This window comes from Mirounga angustirostris, unplaced genomic scaffold (assembly GCF_029215605.1).
Source record: "Mirounga angustirostris isolate CCGP_5_RB_7025 unplaced genomic scaffold, mMirAng1.0.hap1 SCAF_8, whole genome shotgun sequence".
NCBI classification, from domain to species: Eukaryota; Metazoa; Chordata; class Mammalia; order Carnivora; family Phocidae; genus Mirounga; species Mirounga angustirostris.
In genome coordinates, this window is record NW_026991716.1 from 82,962,803 (window position 1) to 82,976,449 (window position 13,647).

At 39.3% G+C, this 13,647-nt stretch overlaps 1 protein-coding gene and 1 long non-coding RNA gene across 3 annotated transcripts in view; one reads left to right on the top strand and one right to left on the bottom strand.

Moving 5' to 3' along the window:
• Nucleotides 1–3,868: 3,868 nt before the first annotated feature.
• LOC135365585 (uncharacterized) overlaps nucleotides 3,869–13,647 on the bottom strand; it is a 41,454-nt gene continuing 31,675 nt past the window's right edge. Inside the window, exon 4 of the long non-coding RNA XR_010413705.1 lies at nucleotides 3,869–4,332. This is a non-coding gene — a long non-coding RNA (uncharacterized LOC135365585). The remainder of the gene's footprint in view (nucleotides 4,333–13,647) is intronic.
• The window catches only part of FHL5 (four and a half LIM domains 5), a 42,998-nt gene continuing 34,012 nt past the window's right edge, over nucleotides 4,662–13,647 (top strand). For both annotated transcript variants that reach the window (XM_045867246.3, XM_045867245.3), the window contains exon 1: nucleotides 4,662–4,894. The gene's annotated coding sequence lies outside the window, so the exon portion shown is untranslated. The remainder of the gene's footprint in view (nucleotides 4,895–13,647) is intronic.

The following is a 13,647-nucleotide window of genomic DNA, read 5'->3' on the forward strand; positions in this document are numbered from 1 at the left end:
GTGAATTTTCAGAGAAGACATTAATACTGAATCAGAATAATAAGTGTAGAAGTTGCTTAACCTGAATATAGAACCATCTTCAACATTTTAGGAACTATATTTTAGTCAGACCATAAAGCACCAAGGATGAGATCAAAGTGCAACAGTGATAGTGCAGCCTATAGATTGAGAAGGAACAGTTCATTCTTTCCCAGAAATGCTACTCAACCCAGGGCCAAATGAGACTTTTTTTCTATCAAGGACTAACATGTGAGATGGGTAGAGGGGTGGGGTCAGTGGAAGGTTTGCTTTCTTTGATTAGTACCTTTCCCCCAGTGTATATGGGAGATGAAAGAAACACACATAGATAAACTCCTCTGGGATGTACATTTTCCACAGAAATCTGGGACCACTATTGAAGTGGCCATTAAAATGGCCTAAGGATTCACACAAGTCATTCTACCTTGAAGACTACTAAACAAAAAAATAAATAGAACCCAAGAGAGACTTACTCCAAACCATCAAAAAAAGAAACCTTGACTTTCAGGCTTTCAGAAACACAGTGTTTATTCCATTTACATGACCAAACAAGAAGGAATAATTACTTTGAACATGTATTAAATTTTTATAAGTTCCCAGTGTTGTGTTTTATTGTTTTACCAGCCTTGGCTCTATTTCCCTTCAGTGATTAGTAGTAAGACTTAGCCTTGATGTGTGTTTAAAAAGCAGGAAGGAAGGGATTATGTCGTGTGATGAAGAAAAGGGGAGACATGGTGAATTTAAATCCTTGGCTCAACAATCCGGATCCTGTATGACTGCTATGCACTAGAAGTACAAATGTAAATCTTAAAAATACCCCTTGTTTTCAAGGAGATGGCAAGAATCAACAACTATAGTTCAATATAGCATTTTGAGAGAAGTTAGCAGAGGATGCTGTGGGGAAAGAAATGAAAGTCAGCTGTCTTGCACAGCGGGAGGGAACTAAACAGGCTAGAGATGACCACCTGAACTGAATCCTGAAAGAAAAGTAGGACTAGCCTCAGGGAAATAGGGGAAGGGAGAGCAGGCAGGCGTTTCTGGGAGAGAAGAGGAGATCTGGAAGTACTAAAACATGAACTAATACAAAATAATGAGGCATTTGGGAAACCCTAAGTATGAGAAATATGAAAAATGGTCTGGGAAGTAGGGTAAGATGAAGCTGGAGAGACCAGAGGGAGATCCTGAAATTCCTTATATGTACACTAAGCGAAAAAGTTTAGCCATTTTCCTGAAAACAAGGGAAGCCTTTTCAAGATTAACCAGGAAAATAAGGTAATTAGATTTGTCTTTTAGAAAGACTACCCATTCTGAAAGACAGTTTGACAACTTACCAAAATCCTTTAAAATGAATTATTTGTGAAATCAATGTCTCTCCTATCTGAAAAGTAAAATGTGGACTTAATATGTAGAAGTCTTTTTCCCAGCCCATAGGCAAAGAGGAGCATGGACAACCTGTCTTACACAGAAAGGAGACGGTCTTCTTGGCTCTGAAATACTCTTGCTTATTCAGATGATAGTCCAACAAACAAACAAGCAAACAAGAACCCAACTTACTCTGACTAGTCAAGCTAAGACAAAGGTCCCAAGGGTTTTCTCTTATGTTTCTTGTCATCCAATGTGAAGAAGAAAAAGCACTCGATTAAATTGCTTTCCTACTGAGCTTGTCTAGTCACCTAAAATGTACCTTTAACTTAACTCTATTACGTAGACTTTTTCTCCTTCCTGCTCTCTTACTGAAATCTAAGTCCTTGTGATTCATACAATATAAACATTCAGGGTTTCTAAGTTCTGATGTTGAAGAAAAATCAGAGAGAGAGAAGAGCACTATTCCATAATATATTTCATGTGTTTCATTATATTGCAGCCTTTATTCACAACCACTTTAAAAATGTTTGATTTAGGGCGCCTGGGTGGCTCAGTTGGTTAAGCGACTGTCTTCGGCTCAGGTCATGATCCTGGAGTCCCGGGATCGAGTCCCACATCGGGCTCCCTGCTCGGCAGGGAGTCTGCTTCTCCCTCTAACCCTACCCCCTCTTGCGCTCTCTCTCTCACTCTCTCTCTCTCAAATAAATAAATAAAATCTTTAAAAAAAAAATGTTTGATTTGGAAAATCATTCACAGTGTATATTAAGTAGAAAAGGATACAGAACTATATATAATGTGGTCTTGGTTTTCTAATTAAATATACTGTGTAAACATTTGCATAAGTACATTTACATAAATATTTCCTTGTATAGTTCTATGCATGCATACAAAATATTCTGAAGCGATTTGGGTTAAGATTTGGGTTGTGACTGCCTCTTAGACTGCAAATCATTTTAAATTTTATTTTTTCAATTTTTATTCCAGGTTTTCTGCAAGAAGCATGTATTTTATGATTTGATAAACTGATATTTTAAAATACTGTTTTACAGTAATGTAAAGAAATGAGAGGAGGGGACCAGACTGAGGCCAAGATACCAATCGTTTTAAGACTGATACAGTAATCCAAGTGAGAAATGTGAGGATGCACAGGGACGATGCAGGGATGATGACATATTTGAGAGAGATTTAACAAAGTAGAACCAGGAGAAGTTGGGGAAGGGGATGAATGATTGGGGCTGGTGGAGAATAAGGGAGGACGGTCTAAGATGATGGCTTGGATGATTGTGTCATCCCCTGAGAGAGGAACTCCAGCCGACTAAGTAGGTTTGGAGTGAGAAGATGAGGTGGTTTCGTAGGGACTTTTCAGTTTGAGGTGCCTGGGAACCTGTGGAAAAAGATGGCCAACAGACAACAGGAGACAGGTCTGGAACCTCTATGACACCATTGGGAGTCATAAATTTGCTAGTGGTTTCCATAAGGAGCGCCATGGAGAGTGTACAGAGAAGCCTGCTGGACTGAGGAGGAAGCTCTAGGGAAGGGTGAGATGAATAAAGGGAGAGGAGGCTGAAGATGGTAAGAACAAGGAGTAAATCAGGAGCATGTAACTTAGTGAAACCAAGGGCAAATTTCAAAAAGAAATAAACATGGCCAGAGATGAGAAGTCTCAGGTAAGGTTAAAGACAGTGCCCTTTAAAGTACTAATTAAGACATTTTATGAACTCAATGAAGCTTTTTTTGGTGGAGTAGTTCAAAGGGAAGAAGACTTATTGCAACTGTCTGAGGAGGAAGCGGGAGGATCAGAAGTTTTACCAGTGAATGTAGATTACCCTCTCCGGAAGCAGACAAGTAAACAAAGAGGGTGCTGGCCCCATACTTACATGGGAACATATGCAATTTTATATCTCCAAGACTCCACTTCCTCTCCTAGAAAAGGATAAAAATAATGCCTGGCTAGCAGTAGTATCATGAGGGTTAACATCTATTACTAGTTGAATGTGCTTGTGTCCTTTCACTGAATCGATTTGTTGTCGCTGCTCACCATGTTTTCATTTTCAGGTCTTAATCATCAAATCCAGGGGAATAGCAATGCACACAGTGGACTAGCTTTGCATTTCCCTAACTCACGTTTTTTTTACTGTATCTGCCTGAGTTCGATCTCAGAAAATATTCGTATATAATTCCTTTAGCACTTAGAATAAGAACGGTTTTTGTCTGGGAATAAATGGGGTGAAGGCAGAACATTTCTTCTCTCATCCCCACCTTATGAAACGAAAAAACAGCGCCAAATAGAAGATTCTAGGAGCAAACGTCATTTGCTTTATGGATCAAATTGACCCACGGAGAATTCCTGTTGTGGATTAGTTCAATATTCAAACATTTCTTTAAATGCAACTCTCGAAATCTCTATCCACTTTTCATTTTTTTTTTAAGGATTTATTTGTCAGAGAGAGAGGGAGAGAGCACACATGCACACAAGCAGGGGGAGTGGCGGGCAGAGGGAGAAGCAGGCTCCTGATGCGGGACTTGATCCCAGGTCCCTGGGATCAGGACCTGAGCCGAAGGCAGATGCTTAACTGCCTGAGCCACCCAGGTGTCCCACTCCACTTTTCATTTTTTAATCACAGATTTCGAAAGACCAGACAAGTCTCTGTTTAAATGAAGTCACACAGCCATGCTGTGACATAACAATCGTTACCAGCTCATAGGGCAATAAGCAAAGGCAGGGAATGGTGAGTCCACAGTGAGGTTCAGGAAGCAGGTAAATACCTGGAGTTATTCCGGTCAAATCCACGGCTCAAAGTTCTCAAATTTCCCAAGAAGGCAGTGATAGAGGCCACAACCCAGGATTTATGTCTCAAGCAACCAAAAATTCAGCAGGTAAGAACATGGGGCCTCATCTCTTTCTAGATAGTTCAGCAGGAAAGCTCTGTAGGGCAACCATTTCTAACCCTAAAAGATAAGTTCAGAGAGTCGTTAGAAAACAAGAAAACAAACAAACAAAAAAAAAAATTGAAAAAAAAAAAAAACAAGGAAAAAGAAAATACATCATCCTTTTGGGAATTTTTAAAAATTTAAATATGTCCTTCATTTAGCCTAAGCAGTGGAAATTTCTTGAGTATGTATGTGAGTTGTCTGTATATACACTTTGTATTTTAAACTTTTTGGAGCTTATCCAGATATTCCAAATACTAATTTTGGCAGGATTTCCCTTTAAGGATATCCTGCAGAGAATTTGTTACAATTTGAAATAAAAATTGACAGGGAGTGCTTTTTCAGCCCAGTAGGAGTCAGCTACGTGCACATCACAAGACTTGGAGGAAACCCACTCACCCTCCTATTTCCTTCTACAAAGCTGAAAAAGCTGCAATTGGGAGGGACCCTCAGATAGCTCTGGTGGTCCTTTCTGTTCCTTTTGGAGTTGACATTTGAATGTGTTGGAGGAGAAAAATAATCATCATATATTCTCCTTTCATACTCTTTAAATCACAGGAAAAAACAGCTTTAAGAAAAAGTAAGTTTTGTTTTCTTTTCCGTAATGTTTCCTTTGTGTTTTTTTAATGTGGTATTTCGGCTTTAATTTTTTTTTTTTTAAGGATGAGAGATTCTTATAAACTTTCTAGTGACTGCTTATGAGAAAATTTTTACTTGGTCTTGAAGTTTCTTAGAAACTCTTCAAAAGCCAGTTGAGCCAACAGTTGTCATATTTTATAAACTGAGCTTTTCAGATTTCTCATTTCAATAATATGCATGCGGAGGCTACACAGTGGTCAGATAACTCTTCAGAGTTGTCGCCTCTGTTGTGAAAATGGTCTTTATACATGGGGGTATAGCTTCGTTGCCATAAAAAGGGGGTGGCAGGATTCTGGGGATTTATTTGGCTTAATTTATTTGAATGACTAACTTTATTACTGTGTTTATTTTATGGCTGGGTTTATATGTCCAGAGCACAATTCAAAGTCATTTACAGATTTTAAGTGAGTTAGTAAGATTCCTGCTATTTTCGAGAAAAATCTGCCTACTTTCCAGACGCAGCCTTAACGACCATTCCTAATGTGAGGTTTTCGGAGATTGAGCTGAAATGCTTGTGGGTCTGGCCCACACAAATATATGACCTATTACAGGAATCAAAAGCACTGCTTCCTGAAGCAAACACCATCACTACAGAAACAGTATGCGTCCCACATGTGTTTACGCTGTCTCACCCGGTCAGTCAGACTCCCTTTGGCGTCTGTCAGCCCTTTGAAAACCAAATGCAAATCCTCAGCTGTCAGTTTGGGTTTCAGAAATGTGGAAACTAAAAAGAATCATTAATAAAATGTGTAATCCTTATAAATAAAATGTAAGAAAATCCTCAAGTGATTTTAGCTGTCGTTTCACATCCACAACATCGTCATGTATAAATTCTAACATTTTCATTGGCAAAAGCTATAGATTAATATTTAACACAAATACTGCAAACATGTATCATACAAGGTATTTCTTAACATATTTGTTATGATATATGCCTGAAGCCATAATCCAAGCCGTTTGATGGGGAAGGTAAACTCCGATGTCTGTTTTCCACACTTGCTCTATTTATTTCCACACGTTATCATTAGTTGCCAGTTCTGAGCCTGTTCTACCAACCAAGAGCAGCATTTTGGGTTTTAATGTCACATCACCTCACTGACAAGTTTACCTCTTATTTTTATTATACTTGCCAACAACATTTTGAATAAAGGTGGATTAATTTGGGTTCCTTAGGCAAGCCTAGCAACTTTCTACTGTAATATTGAAAATAAATGTTCATCTAGAACATGTTGGAAAAGCTTTGATTTGTTTTTTATGTTTTCAATCTAGGAAACATGATTTCTTTAGAATTGAAAACCAAATCCTTGGGTTCACATGGGGAGGTCTGAGTCAGATGTCGGCTAAACAAACATGTATTTCTGTGTTCTTGTAATTGTCTTTTTCCTCTCTGATTGCCATAATTTTTCTTGGTTACGTTTTGATACCCTGGAAATGATCAGCTTGAGCATTTATCTGTCTCCACAGACTAAAGATACCCTTAAGGATCTAACAGAATCAATGGACCCTTTTCTAAAAAAAAAAAGAAAAAAAAAAAAAAAGCCTGTGGCAAATAGATTTTCAATGACATTTCTGAGTTTGATAGATTCCTGAAATGTGTCCTTGAGTATTCCCAGGGATCCTGATGATGAACCACTGTTTTCTGTGAAGCCAAAAACCTCAACTTTAAGCATACCTTGGTGCCAGTGCATTCCCCAAATCTTTAAAAGGCTTTGGGTGGGAGAACGCCTAAACTGTCTCTCTAAACTGTCCTCACCTGAAGACAGGTAAGGCTAAGGAAAGGATTTTAGTTTAAGGGTTAATTTTTAAAGCAGGTGCTTAGTTAATTCATGGCCATATTTGTCCTGGACAGCAGGTCATGGAAATAAAAGTGGAGTAATCAAGTAGCAGAACAGCTCCTTTTGTGGAGAACAAGGCTTAGGATGGAAGGGTGATAGAATGAACCCACTGAAGACCCCAGAATGTGGAATAGATGACTACAGAGAGGCCTTCCTGTTTCTCTGACCATCCTCCCGAATCTCCATACCTACCTTTCGGTATTGGAACCTAAAAGGGAAGATCTAAACCAGTGCCCATTAACTCATACCCTGCCCTTCAGGGCTCACCATCTTTAACCTTCCCTTCTTTATTAGCTCCTTCCATCAGCACTTAAACATGCTCAAATTTCCCGTCTTAAAATGCCTCTCCTTCGTTACTGAGCTCCTACAGTTCCCCTCTCCCTCAGCTTCATAGATCAATCTCCCGAAAGTTTGTCTACATTCTGTTAATCTCTACTTCCTGAGCCTGGCTTCTCAATCTATTGCAGTCTGGCTTTCATCCTCACCAGTTTCCCCAGTTCTCATGGAGGCTGTCAATCACTAGTGTCTTGTTAAACCCAGCAGACATTTCTCATCTATTCAGTGTCTCAAATCAACTTAACCTTCTTCTTCACTTTCCCCACCTTGAGACACTCTTTACCCAGGGTTCCCATGATACCAAACTCATGGTTCTTTCCCACTAAGACCACTCTTTTTTTTTTTAAAAGATTTTATTTATTTATTTGAGAGAGAGAATGAGAGACAGAGAGCACGAGAGGGAAGAGGGTCAAAGGGAGAAGCAGACCCCCGCTGAGCAGGGAGCCCGATGCGGGACTCGATCCCGGGACTCCAGGATCATGACCTGAGCCGAAGGCAGTCGCTTAACCAACTGAGCCACCCAGGTGCCCCATGGGTTGATGCCTGAGTTTTTACATGTCTAACAAGCTTTCCAGGTGAAGCTGATAATACTCATCCAAGGACCACGCTTCTCGTGCTAGGTTGGCTGGAGCTCAAGTCCCAGGTGTGTCACTCACTTGGTCTGGGAACTTGAAGAAGTCACTTAGCCTCTGTGCGTCTCCTTCTCCTTGTATAGAAAATGGAGATCATAATGGTATACCTTTTTCTTAGGGTTGTTATGAGGAATAAACATGTTATATTAAAATTACTTGCTACAGTGCCTGGCACAGAGTGTTAAGTGCTACTTATTATTATCATTAGTCAATGATAATAACTTAGCATCTCCATTCTTCTCCAAACCAATTTTTACTATGGCACTGATGTGCATGCACACACACACACACACACACAAACTACTGCTCACTCATACCGAATGACCTTCAGCAAATTAAGAATATAGCAAATGCCTCTTTTCTTTCAAGCTCCCATAGGCACTTTTTGGCAGACCGCTCTGTACACAGACCTAAGTGAACTCAGTCACCCTCATCTTTTAGATATCGACTCAGGTGCTGCATCTTCCAGGAAGTACTTACAGACCACCCTCCACCCAAGTCCACATTTCATACCACTTTTGAGTATTCTCACACTACCGATGTGCCTTCTGGCCTCACATTATAATTTCCTTTGTTTATCTGTATCTCCTATAAGACTATCTGTCCCATTAGAGTAAAGGACTGTGGCAATTATTGCTGACTTTCTAGTGTCTCACACACTCTTTTGCAGGTTGCAGGGATCAGTAAAGAATGAATACATTTTATAGACACATTTCCAAAGACCTGTAAAATGAGAAGTGGAGACAGGGAACAGAAAGATTTAAGATCTGGTTTGAGAAAAGGGAAATTTTGGATGTAACCCTCCAAATGCTGCTTCTGGGTTGGACTGTTAACACACTGGAAAGGAGAAAAAAAGTTTTAAACTCATAAAATAAATAAACAAGGCTAATAAGTCCGTGAAATGGCGATAGTGTGATACAGAGAAGAGAGTCAAGGCTTTGAAATCTGGTCCATGTTGAGTCCCCTGTGAACTCAGGCAGATGAGTTTGCCTCCCTGCCTTAAAGATGGAATAAAAACACCTATTTTGTAGAATTTTGTATTAGAGTAATAGTAACAGTAGTCACATTTTATTTTTATTTTTTCTCAAATTCTTCTGTTACAATTCTGCTGCTTCTAGCAAAGATTTGAGATACTCCTTTGTTCATTTTGCCAGAGCAATATTCACCAAATGGATCCGGAGTTTTATTTTTCAGTAGATCACTTTGATGTATCAGATTCATTACGTTATTTAAGAATACACTTTCTGGGTTTATTTGTGATTTAATCACAATTATAGCCCTGAAGATAGTGGGGAATAGGCTTCTGGGGTTCCTGTCTCCCAGCTTGATCCTGTTCCCTTTAATGATTCCTTTTCCTTACAGCTGTTCATAAGACAATTTAATTAACATGGTCATGTTACTCCTAGTATGTTTTAAAAGAGTATTAATAGCTGTCCTACAGAGCCAAAAAGTCATACATAAAGGTAATTCAGTTATTCATATATTCACTCATTCATTCATCAAGTAGACCAAGCCAGTATAGCACCTACAGAAAAACTGGTCAAAGTGTTCAGTTTTCTTTAGAGCATGAATATCTGAATTATGTTGATGACCATTTCCTGAGTCTCCTTTGAACAAGGAATGGTCTATCATAAATTTTGACCAAATGCCTCTCAGTATAGAACTAACAATGCTTCAAATTTGTGGAAAATTGTGTCTTAACATAAAGATCAACACTTCTTTAGCAGATTGTGGGTATAATTTGCATGGAGGAAAAAAAAAAAAGCATCTGACACCAAGCTGTCATGCTATCTAAATGAAGTAAGATTTAATTTTTAAAAATTATTTCTGATCCTATAATTGCATTCACTCTATTAATCTGTTCTCTTGAACATTTTTATAGTTATACTATCACAGAGGATTCTAATCTTTGAGAGTTTTTTTTAATTAAACAACTGTACTCTTAATTTTATTCAATATTTTTATTTCTCTTATTATCAAAGTGATATGTTGTACAATTTCTATAAAGTACTGAACAGTAAAAATGTTTTAAAAAATCCATAACTTCAATCAAGAGGCCTAACATTTGAGTGTATTTTCTTCTAAACTTGTTTTCTACTCTTTAATAGTATTTATGTGGTTGAGATCACACTGATTATTCACTTCATACTCTTTTTTTACAATTAAAGCAATATCAGAACCATTTGCCATGTCATTAAATTCTTTTCCAAACACCATATTAATGATTTCTAGTACTATTTTAAAAGTCATTTAGTAAATAATTTCATATTCTTTTAAGCAGCATGTAGAAGTCCTTTTCAAATCCCCAACTTAAGCATAATTTAACAGTCAACAAAATAGAACTAAAAAACACAAAATATACTTTGAAACTTTACATCAGGGATCAGTAAACATTCTTTGTAAAGGGCCAGACAGTAAATATAGAGATTACTTAAAATAAAAATAAAATCTTAAATAAAATAAAGCAGCCACAGACTGTATATAAATGGAAGAGTGTGGCCATGTTCCAATAAAACTTTACTTATGGACGCTGAAATTTAAATTTCCTATTATTTCACATGTCAAAACATTGTATTCTTCTTTTGGGTTTATGGTTTTTTTCATCATTTAAAAATGTAAAAGCTATGTTTAGGTCTCAGGCCATACAAACACAGGCAGTGGCTAGATTTTGGTCCTTGGGCTCAAGAAGGCAACCTCTAATCTGAAGCCTGGTTCCAAGGACACTGGCTTCACCAGGTTTGAGAAGCTTCTGTGAACACATGTATATGCATATATTCTTTTTTTTTTTTTAAGATTTTATTTATTTATTTGACAGAGAGAGACACAGCGAGAGAGGGAACACAAGCATGGGGAGCGGGAGAGGGAGAAGCAGGCTCCCCGCAGAGCAGGGAGCCCGATGCGGGACTCGATCCCAGGACCCTGGGATCATGACCTGAGCCGAAGGCAGTCGCCCAACCAACTAAGCCACCCAGGCGCCCTATGCATATATTCTTAAGAAGAGGTAAATAGCTTTCATTAGATGCTAAATAAATTCTGAAACTAAAATGTTTAAAAATCACTGTTTCAGATAATATACATGAAAGAGCTTTGTAAGCCATAAATCTTTTTTTTAAAGATTTTATTCATTTATATGAGAGAGAGTGAGCATGCACAGAAGTGGGGGGTGGGAGCCACAGAGGGGAGAAGGGAGAAGCAGGCTCGCCCCCGGCTCCCCACTGAGCAGGGAGCCCCACCACAACCCACAGGGGCTCCATCCCAGGACCCTGAGATCATGACCTGAGCCTTAGGCAGACACAACCAACTGAGCCACCCAAGCTCCCCAACCATAAATCATTATTAAAACACATGTTGATATTTTACTTATGACATTATTCAATTAAACCCCAAATGACCTGAAAAAATTGATTAATAGAAAGAAAGGTATGCCATTACCAGAATTGTACCTGGGAAACTGATACTTGAAATCCAAAAACCTTATAAACCATAACCTAAAGAGAAAATAGTGAAGTCACATTCCCAAACACACTAAAAATAAGAATTAACAGTTATTCTGATCAAAGTAATTAGAATATTTATTGTTTTGTTTGGTTTTCGACTGAACCAAGAGCTTAGAAATAATGCTAATCATTCCTTCATTTTGTTTCTAAGTTTTAAACTACAAAGCTAGCATAACCAGAAAATCCTAATTTTCAACATCCTGGTTAATAAAAGCTGGTATATGTATTACTGTCTCTCTCTCCCCCCCTTTCCCCACATACACATTCACACAATACAACAAACAGACTGAAGAATAAAACCACCTTTATTGCAACATATGTGTGGATTTGAAAGCTCCACTTCATCGTGTATCTCGACTTTTTGAGTTCTAAGACAATTGCGGAGTAGACACAGGTGTCATATGTGAACTGACTTATTATCAATTTTATTATTATTAAAGCTGAATTGGAAAAGGTTTTTTTCCAAAGACTGCCCCTCCCAGCCCAGGGCGGGAAGAGCACGTGGGCTCCCAACAGTAGCAGCGCTCCTTCCTGGGGCTGAGCGGCTACAGTGGGCTGCCTCCAGCGAGAGAGCAGAGTTGAGGCCCATGCACCGGCCATTTCCACCAGAGTGGTGGGGAGAAAATGGGTTACCCTGGAGAGGACCCCTTTGCCCAGTTACTTCTCAGTTAAGTGACTCTGCAAGTGTAACAGGATCAGAGAGCCGGGTGGGGAGGGGGGAACGTTTTATCCACATAATTTCAAAAGAAGAAGTCCTTTAAATGACAAGTACAGAAACCTGAGGAAATGAGAGCTCTCATATGATTTTTTTTCCTCATGATTTTTAATTCAAAAAAGCATTCTTGGCTTCTTATAAATTTAAGTCATCAAGGTGACTTGCAGAAATGCCAAGTCAGAGATTTTTAGTTAACAGTGTATGTCACAGACCTGCTTTTACAGAGCGTGGTCTTCAGTTGACCAAGAGCAAAACAGTAGGCTAAATATATTCATAGCAATGTATAGTTGAGTTTTTAAAGTTCTGACATGTAAAAATATTTTGTTTCTAAGTGACTTTTCTCTTGTCCAACTATGGTCGAAATGCTGCCCTCCAGGTGTGGTCTTTCAAGTGCTCCCTGGCTTGTTGCCCACAGCCCTCAGCATGCTACTCACCACCTCCACAGCTGTGTGGACTCCCCACTGCCTAGGAACCTTCCCCCACCTTTTCCTAGAGGCTAGTCTTACTCAACCTTCACAACACAGCTCTAGAAGAAGCTTTACTTGAAGTTTTCTAGAAATTTCCTGAAATTTCCAGAGCACTCCATGCATTTGTCCAAGTATCTCTGCATGTCGTCTCTCCTTTCTGCCCTCATTCCTTCCAACCGCAATATTTACTGAGTACTCAGCATATGCTGGTATGATGCTAGACAGCAGGAGTCCGGTGGGAACAGAGCATCTGTCCCGCCTGAAGTTTACTGTTGAGCAGGAAAGATGATGAACTAGAGCTAAGGCCAACTGTATTTGAGGAGTACTGAGAGCCGTGAGAACTTAAGAGTCAGGTTCCTCATCCGGTGGAAGGGTCATGGGTAATGAAATTTTCTGTGAGTCTCTCCCACGCCAGGATGGAAGCTTTTCACAGGGGAGATCTGTTTGACCTTCACTGCCAAGCACGGTGGATGGCCCAAGTTGGCACTCCAAGGCTCTTTGTGAAACCCACAGAACTAAAGTACACTGTGTTCAGAGAGCTGTTGGATATTGTTGGGTTTAAAATTGAAAAAGCCAGATTATGAAAGGTCTGGAATGCTATGTTAATGAGCTTGGATTATGAAGGTCACAGAAAGTAGCATGATTCAAACACAAGTCATCCAAAGACTCTGGATTGGTCTCTATTTAGAAAACCAGAGGAAAGTGGCTCTTTGGCCTAAATCTTTAAGACTCTGTGGCCAAACATCTGACTTCTTTCTTCCTGCATTCATTCAACACATACTTGAGCCAAGCTCTGTTTTAGATGCCAGGGACACAGCCCTGAACCAGGCAGGAGAAGTCTCTGCACTTGTGTGTGTGACACATTGGCGTGCCTTAAAAATTCACACACCGAGTGAGGCTTCGGGTGAAAATGAAAATAACGCTGAGTCATAACCAATATTTGTCAGCTAACACTGTGAACATTTGGTTTCCAAGGGAATGACAACAGATGTTCCCATTTACTTTACCTCCAAAATTAGCACGAGCAACCTGGGATCAACACATCGTGTAGGTGTAAACCACAGTTGCCCAGTGAGGCTGCGAGCATTTTGACTGTGGTCATTTTCCTTTGATAGATGCCGAGAACCAACTTTACCTAAATCTTTAAGACTGAGAACAGATAAAAATTAAATTAAAGCTGGTTTTGGGCGCCTGGGTGGCTCAGTTGGTTAA